Genomic DNA, 9,393 nt, shown 5'->3' with positions numbered 1-9,393 from the left:
ATAGGGAACTTTTGGGATATCATTTGAAATGTAAATAAAGAAAATAATAAGAAAGAAAGAAAGAAAGAAAGAAAGAAAGAAAGAAAGAAAGAAAGAAAGAAAGAAAGAAAAGAAAGAAATCAGCAAGTTTAAAAGAATGAACAGCAACAACAACAAAAATATTTTCAATGGACCAAAACACAAATTGAGAAGCTAGAGCATCTTTGGTTCTATTTTAAGTATGATGTCAGCACCCAGTAAGTCGCACACAGAAAACAACATCCATAATGTTTTGGAGAGCAGAAGGAGTGCTTTGAATGTAGTGATCTGTAAAACCTGGACAGAATGGAACCGGTAGTCCGTTGGTTTTGAAGCATGAACTTCAACACGGAGGCAAAGAGGTGAGGGTGTGCTTTGGCCTGTGGGAGGAATGTAGAGATGATTAAAGGAGAAATAAGAAAATATCAGAAGTCTGCTGTGCCTGATCTACCTGTGAGACAGGACAGATTGCCTCACACCTAAGTGTCTATTTTTAGATTATAGACTGAAAATTAATAATATCTACCCTACTTTCTTCACAGGTGTGTTAGAGAAAGTAATATCATGTATCTAGAAGTAATAAAATCACTTTAAAATTTCGCACAAATATAACTTGATTTTTCTACTGTTATTTTGGGCTACTAACCTCCATTTTTAAGATGGATAATCTTTTGATGTACCAAGACAGATTTTGTTGCAGTTTATTTTAGATGCCATAAAACTAAGCTCTAAATATGTCTTTAAACATTAACTTGCATTTCACAGAATTAACTTCGACCTTGGAGCTTGCTTTCATCTGCATCCTGTTAGAGCCATTTTCAGTGGTACTTGCACCTGCTGATGCCTGACCTCCACGCTGCCTTCAAGCTAAAGTGGGTAAAGAGAGCCAGAGGAGACTCAAATGATTTAGTCGATGAAATCCTAAAAAAGTGTTAGCATTGATGTGGACACAGCCATGTTAAGAACTAAAGTGCTTCAAATGCATGTGAAAACTCAAAGCCTTCCATGTATGGGTCAGGCTTAGGATGTCCAAGTTTTCTGGTCTAAGTGCCAGTGCTTTCTCAATGATTGAATAATGCAAAAAGCAGAAACCACAGCTTCCTATTCCCTGATGGTTCCAGCCTAAGACTGCTGTCCAGGTATTTCTTACAGAGGCTAGCTAACCCATGCTCCTGTGCTGTAGATAACAAATGTGCAGATTCCTGGCTGATGCTGTAGTATTTGCTGCCACTCCATCGGAATGCACACCACCCACCTGCCCCCAGTCTTTCCTTTGGTCCATGTGTCTGTTCTTCCCTTGGTGACACTCTCCTTTATTTCCTCATGGTTTGTCACTAGTCAGGTTTCTAGACCCAAGCTGCATAGGACCCAATAAGAGTTGCTCATTTGTGCTTACTTGATACAACTTGGCAAAAACTTGGGCACAAAACAAGCAAGTTCATTCATATCTGATTCAAACTCTCCTACTTTGAGTGTCTGAATTTAGTTTCCATTTAGAAGTACCCAAGGGATTTTATTGTTGCTTGGTAGTGCCATGGATCAGACACTGGACCTTGCACACACTAGATAACCACTGTGCCTAAAGAACACCCACAACCCCAACCCAACAGGTCTTAAGCATTTGCCTAAGTAAAAATAGGGAGTGAAATGTATCAGATGCTTGATTGATTGCTGAGGAGTATTGGTCTCTCATTGTGAGACTAGAAGCGATTTTTGGTATTTGTCAATATACATATGACTTCCTGGAGTGTCAAGATAATCTCAATAGGTATTACCTAATTTTTGATATGACTTATCTTCATTTGGCGGGGACGGAGGTTGAGACAGGGTTTCTCTGTGTAGGGTATGCTTAATCTTAAGATTGACTGAAAGTAAGCTGGGCAGTGGTGGCCCACGCCTTTAATCCCAGCACTTGGCAGGCAGAGGCAGGTGAATTTCTGAGTTCGAGGCCAGCCTGGTCTACAGAATGAGTTCCAGGACAACCAGAACTAAAAAAAAAAAGATTGACTGAAAGTGTAAGTTTAAACTAAACAAAAAGGAGAAAGAGAAATAGTTGTAAATGGAAAGCGCAAAGGCAGGAAAGCTAGAGCAAACAAAAACAAACAAACAAAAAACACCACCACTAAATGAAATTGATGTCAGAAAACCATGTTTTGCAGTTCTACATCTCTGTTAACAAGTAGCCAGAATTTCATCTGTGCATATTTTATAGTATCCTACAGAAATAAGGAAATGCAATCTGTTCTACAAATTACAACCTTAAAAATAGTAATTCTCATTTATTCAACAAATATTTGTTGAGTATGTGAAAGGTGAAAGTGTAATTTTAAGACCTACCCATGAAGTGATGACCAAGACAGACAAGATTCCTGTCATGTGTGAGAGGAGAAAGATAATGCACAAACATATACTCCCTCACCAGGAAAAAAGATGATAGACGGTAGTTGGTACGACACACAGAAACTGAAGTTGACAGAGCGATTATGTGCAATCAGCAGACTGAGGCATGTCTTTAGAAGGCGACTTTCGAACAAAGACATGAATGAGGTGGGTTTCATTCTCAGTTTGAGAGGCAGATTCTGAAGAGTTGAGTCTGAGCCAAATACTGAAAATATCTTTTAAGCTTACATGTAGGGAACAGATGATGGGCAGGCAAAAGGAAAGGGAAAACGAGACAGAGATTACTCTAAAAGAATGTTTCTTGTGTAAGTGTTTACCTCTAGACTAAAACTAGGAACGCTAGTGATGATATGGAAGAAGAGGGAGAGAGGGAGGAAGAGGGGAAGGAGGAAGAAAAGGGAGGAAGGAAGAGAGAAGAGAGGAGAGGAGAGGAGAGGAGAGGAGAGGAGAGGAGAGGAGAGGAGAAGAGAAGAGAAGAGAAGAGAAGAGAAGAGAAGAGAAGAGAAGAGAAGAGAAGAGAAGAGAGAGAGAAGAGAGAGGAGAGGAGAGGAGAGGAGAGGAGAAGAGAAGAGAAGAGAAGAGAAGAGAAGAGAAGAGAAGAGAAGAGAAAGGAGGGGAGAGAAGGAGGTGGAAGAAGGAGGAGGAGAAAAAGCCAATAGCACTCTCACCAGTCCTCTCCCCATGACTGTACAAGCAGTAAACAAGTGTCAGGGGGAAGAAAACTCTAGCACTTCCTAGAAGATGAACAAGCTTCCTGGATGCTTTTCTGAGTCTTGAATTATTACCCATGTTGAGGTGTGACTTCCTCATGGTCAGGTGGCTGAGACCTATCCATGCCTCTGTAAATAGCCCCATAAGCAACCCTGAGGATCTCATTCATTCCCCCAAGAGAGACCTGGGTAGAATTGCCTCTTTGGTCTGTTGCTGCCCCATCTAGAGAGAGTAGATGTTTGTTCTTGTCTTCCTTCCTCTTCGAAAAATTACAAAGCATGTTTAAGGATCTGTAACATGATCCCAGACTCTGAAAAAAATAGAGTAACTTGGGAATACCCTTCAATTTTTTTATAACCCATGAAGTCCAATTAGTGCTGCCCCTATATGCATAGGAAGCTTGAATTTTTATTTTGGGTAAATGAGTGAGTAGATCATTTTCTGAAAAGAGAGTATATAGGAAAGGGGCTGATTGATCAAGCAAAATCAAATTACTGCTTTTGGGATGCTTATCATTGTCTTAGTCAGGGTTTCTATTCCTGCACAAACATCATGACCAAGAAGCAGGTTGGGGAGGAAAGGGTTTATTCAGCTTATACTTCCATACTGCTGTTCATCACTAAGAAGTCAGGACTGGAACTCAAGCAGGTCAGAAAGCAGGAGCTGATGCAGAGGGCATTGAGGGATGTTCTTTACTGGCTTGCCTCCTCTGGCTTGCTCAGCCTGTTCTCTTAAGAACCCAAGACTACCAGCCCAGAGATGGTCCCACCCACAAGGGGCCTCTCCCCCTTGATCACTAGTTGAGAAAATGCCCCACAGCTGGATCTCATGGAGGCATTTCCCCAACTGAAGCTCCTTTCTCTGTGATAACTCCAGCTGTGTCAAATTGACACAAAACTAGCCAGTGCAATCATATATAATATGAAAATGTCTGAAAAGTACAAGTATCCATAAATTTGAAGAAAGAAGACATCAAAATATAACTCCCAATTTTATATATATAATATTTAAATATCCCATTGGATTTAAAACATAAATGGGTAAGACACCTGTGGCCAAGAGTGAGCTCTAGAGCCACCTTAACATCCAGAGATTTGTGAATAATATGCTCTTGTACCATCTACTCTGAAATGATAAATTGTTCTAATTTTCCCAATACTAGAAAGTTTTTCACAATGTGGGACTCTGTGTGATAAAATTTAGTTGTCTTAGGCACGCTGCAATGAATCAGCTACTCTCATCCACATCTCTTCTGGTTATGGATCATCATCATTGCCAACCTGACTGTGCTTATAATCACCAGGCAGTTCGCGAGGCACACCTACAGATGTGTCTGTGAGGGAGCTTCCAAACAGGATGATCCTGGGAGGGAGAAAACAGTCTGAATGTGGACAGCCCCATCCTCATGGCCTGGGATCCTGGAAGGACTAAATCAGGAAACAAAGATCTCTCCAAGTAGATGGGGGTGGGGGAGCAGGGGGATGGGGAGTGGATGATGGGAGGTAGAAGTAGGAGAGTGGGTGGATGGGGAGGGTCGGGGGACAAGTGGCCATGACTATACCCTTTGAAAAGCCAAAATAAATCCTTCCACTTTTAAGCTGTATGTGTTGGTGTTTCTAATCACAGCAACACAAGAGTAGCTAGTAATTCTCTGTTCTCTTACCTGCTCTGGACGACAGACCTCTAGCACCTAAAACTTCCATATTTTCCAGGAAAATTATCAATTATTAAAGAGTTTTCCCTTCTTGATCTTGAAATGCTGGGCCAAACATAATTGGGGGGAAAAACAGAAAAAAAAAAAAAAACCAGCTCTTCAATGAGTTTAAGCACATTATACTTTTACTCTATTTTAATATATATTGTATTTTCTATAAATAAAAGCACCGTGTAATCAAGTCAAAGTTTATGGATTTATTTAGAAACTTACCAAGTGGTTTGTCAGTTCAAAAGTCATGTAACTGACAGCATGGTATTTAATTGCCCATTACAATTTTGAGTGTATAATTTTATATTTATTGTAAGCAGAATACTATTTGCTTATGTTCTCTACTAGAGTGGTACTTAAATAATTTACTCATAAATTAAATTACATATAGATATACATTTTTCTCATGTAATAGGTAATAATATTGATTTTGATATTGTACATGTTGGCATAAATCTATGAAATTCATATAAAGATAGTAAAAGAAACATTCCAATATACTCACTATAGAGAGACAGTGGGTATATGATTCAGTTGAGAATAGTTGATAAATATGTCCACTAAATCAATGAGAATGAGGACAATTTATTGGCAGTGTGAGGTCAAATGTACCAAAAGAAAAAAGTTAGGACAGTAGAGCTTAACATTTTTTGATATACTCACCTGGGACACTGTTATATGATCCAGTGCCCAAAACAGTCACATCAAAATCTCTGGTGGCAAAACCAAGTATTGGTTATTTTTAAGACTATGTTCAGTGACGTTTGAGAAGCACCTACCAGCCAATCTGGACAAAATTACAGTGAGGTATCTGGCGTGTTCAGCTCTCATAGTAGGACAGTGAGGTATCAGGCATGTTCAGTTCTCATAGTAGGTCAGTGAGGTATCAGGCACATTCAGCTCTCATAGTAAGCCATTTAAAGAATCAGTGGTTACCCAGGAATGGGAGAAGTGAAGCAATCTAAAACTGACTATGGCATATGATCTAAAAGACCATACACCACTTCTGAGTCTGAGAAAAATCATGGCTGCCATTGAAAAGACTTGGGAAAACCAGGCAGGACCTTTAAGGATGCAAGTTCTCCATGTAAGAACAATAGTTAACAATAGGAGGTTAGCCAGGGGTAGGTTATAAGGATGAGGCTGCACTTTAAGAGACAGAGAGGCACAATGAACACTCTAGAGTAGTTTGAGGAAATGCATCTGTTTAAGGCAACTAGAAGATGTGCAGAGACTATGTTGTTATAACCTCAGGAAGACAAATGTAACTTACAATAGCATCCATCCATATATCCTTAGGAAAAGAAAGTAGACAATTAGATAGACCGATAGCTCCAGCAGCAGACATTGTCAGTGGAGCACATGGGTATTCTGGGATTTCTTTAGCATTTATGGTTACCCAATCTCCAGCTTCTTTAAACTTTCGCTAATAAGAGTTGTACCTGTACTGTCTTCTAAGCTAATCACTTGAGCTTTGAAGCCTTTCGGCAAGGCTAGGGGAGCCTGAGATTTCACAGCCCCAACAAACAGCCCATGTTGAATGGAGTGGAAGTGTGGAGACCCAGCTGCTTGCATCAGACCAGAAAAAGCTCCTGTCTTAGTTTATACACTAAAGCTTGCCTGTAGAATTAAGCGAAGTGATCTTGCTTTGCCTAAATCTGTGCCCCTTTGCTTGGTTTCTTCCCTTTCCCATCTTGCTTCTATCACATGTTTAACAGACCCTCATTACAGAGATTTAAAAAAAAAATCACTTGCTGCTAAGTCTTTGTCTCCAAAAACCTCAAGACAGCCTCCTTCCTAGACTGGACAGACTTCCCATAGGGTAGCAGAAGCAGAATCTTCATGGGGCTTTCTAAGATGAGGTTTACAAGAGCGGCCATGTACAAATGGGAGGTTAGTGTTTCCAGTTGCAACTGGAATTTCCAAGTGCAGCTGGAGTTCCAGTGATGATGAATGTTGAGACCTGGTAGAGCTAATTTTTCCATAGATCATTGCCAAAGTGACAAAAATTCCCAAAATTATCTGCCAGGAATTCTAGCACTAATTTCAAATGATGTCTTTCCCTTATTATATCATCACTAAATATTATCCAGTGATGTCATTGAGAATCAAAACACTATGAGGATGCCAAAACCATGTGCTCATATGTGTGCTCAGATCTCCCATATACAGACTTGCTTCATTTACAGATGGATTTTATAGTGTCTAAAAAAAAAAACAGGGGCCTGTAGCCATGATAAAGGATATTGCTTAAGTTTAAGTTTCTAGTAAAAATTAAGCATTAGTAAATTTCAAGAGTTTTTAAATGATTATTTACCAGCTAAATAAACAGTAGCATTTGTCAAGTGTGAGTCTGGGTGACATTGTTGACTATGACTGACAGAGATTATAAAGGCAGGCAAAATGATGAAGCAGAGGTAGAAAGAAGTGATGCTTCTATTCGATTTAGAGCCTCTCTGCCCTAATATTCTGGGGCAGCGTTCAGATGATTGTATAAACAAGACTGGCCCTTCTACTTTGATCCCAAATCCCCAAATTATCACAAGTATAGAAAGATTTACAGCCATCGTGATATGCAGGAAAACAGATAGTCTTCACTTTCTCTTTCTAAAAGTAACTTCTTAGTCCCATGGGGAACAAGAAAGGATAAAATTAATAAGATGAATAAGATGAGTTATAGAAATACTGAGTACAAGTAATTTCATGAAGAACTCTCTCTTTAGTAACATCTTCAGAAATTGAGTCTCAGCAGCTGTAATATGGAATTTTTCATCAGGGGATTCCTCCAACCTTAATACCAATCCTTAATCACTAACCTGGTAATGGGGGGGGGGTGCAATCATTATAGTAACTAGAGCCATCAAATTATTTTCCTTCCATTATCTTCTAGCAAGGCATTTTCAATATCCTGAGTAGTAAATTATATGTACAACCCTGCTGTGCGAGGCTGATATGAGGATGTAACCCCCCCCCAGACCTTTCTTCAAGGGGCATTCTATAGAAATTAGTACAGCCCACAGCAACGAAAAGGAAATGGATACTCTCTGCAGAATTAAGATTGTGGGGAGGAAAGCTGCTTCCGTGAAATGGAATGAGGAAAGGCTTCTCAATGAGGCAATTTTTCCAAGTAATTGCACAAAAAGAGGGCCTTTTCAGAACACCCGAAAAACAAACGTTGTTGTGTGACAAAAGTCAGTATTATAAGCTTTATGTATTTATGTATTTATCTATCTGTTTATTTACCTACTTATGTGTGTGTTTCACATGTGTGATTATATGCCATGTAAGGGGTGCCAGAAGAGGACATAACAAGACACTGGATTGCCTGAAGCTAGAATTAGACATAGACATTAGAGACCTGAACTCAGATCCTCTGTAAGAACATCAAGAGCTCTTAACGACTGAACCACATCTCCAGCCAAAAAAAAAGCTAGTAATGATAAGTCAGTTTCAAAGCCAAACATAGATAAGGGAGCAACAATTCTCAGGGAAGGAACACAAATATAACTTTCTTACATTTACTCCAAATATACCCCTAAAATATACATGCCCATGCATGTGCACACACACACAGTTTCCGTATTTTCCTCCTTCTTTGACTATCTATCTGACAATGGAGGGAGGGAGGGACAGAAGGAGGGAAAGGGGGAGGGAGGAGTATAGGGAGGGAAGGAGGATAAAAGGAATGAAAGCATGGTGGCAGAAGTTTGAGACAACTACTAAAATTTGCATCCATGGTGAGGAAGCAGGCCAGGACCCCAACCTATGAAATGGTACCATCCATGTAGGGTGAATTTTCCAAACTCAACACAATCTAGAAATTTTCTCACACATATGTTCAAAAGGTTGGTTCCAACATGGTTGCAAACCTCATCAAGTTGACAATCAAACTTAAGTGTTACAACACAATAGTCAAAAGTACATGGGACATGAGGAGAAAAGTAGGGGGGAGACAGAAGACATTGACTACATTCCATTCAAGACAAAATGGTTTTAGTCAGTCCTAAAAGCCAACCATGAGCTAGCTGACTGCAGGACATTGGGAGAATTTCCAGTTAACGACTAGAATTGTCTTCCCAAAGTGACCACAAGAAAATAAAGTGTCAATAAAATTTTTTATTAGCTATTTTCTTTATTTACATTTCAAATGCTATCCTGAAAGTTCCTTATACCATCCCCCCACCCCTGCTGCTTTACCCACCCACTCCCAGTTCTTGGCCCTGGCATTCCCCTGTGCTGGGTCATATAAAGTTTGCAAGACCAAGGGGCCTCTCTTCCCAATGATGGCCGATAAGGTCATCTTCTGCTACATATACAGCTAGAGACACCATCTCAGGGGGTACTGGTTAGTTCATATTGTTGTTCCACCTATAGGGTTGCAGCCCCCTTCAGCTCATTGGGTACTTTCTCTAGCTCCTCCATTGGGGGCCCTGTGTCCCATCCAATAGCTGGCTGTGAGCATCCACTTCTGTGTTTGCCAGTCACTGGCATAGCCTCACAAGAGGCCACTATATCAGGGTCCCTTCAGCAGAATCTTACTGGCATGTGCATTAGTATCT

Source organism: Mus pahari, chromosome 3, assembly GCF_900095145.1.
Source record: "Mus pahari chromosome 3, PAHARI_EIJ_v1.1, whole genome shotgun sequence".
Classification (NCBI taxonomy): domain Eukaryota; kingdom Metazoa; phylum Chordata; class Mammalia; order Rodentia; family Muridae; genus Mus; species Mus pahari.
This window is presented reverse-complemented; position numbering follows the sequence as displayed.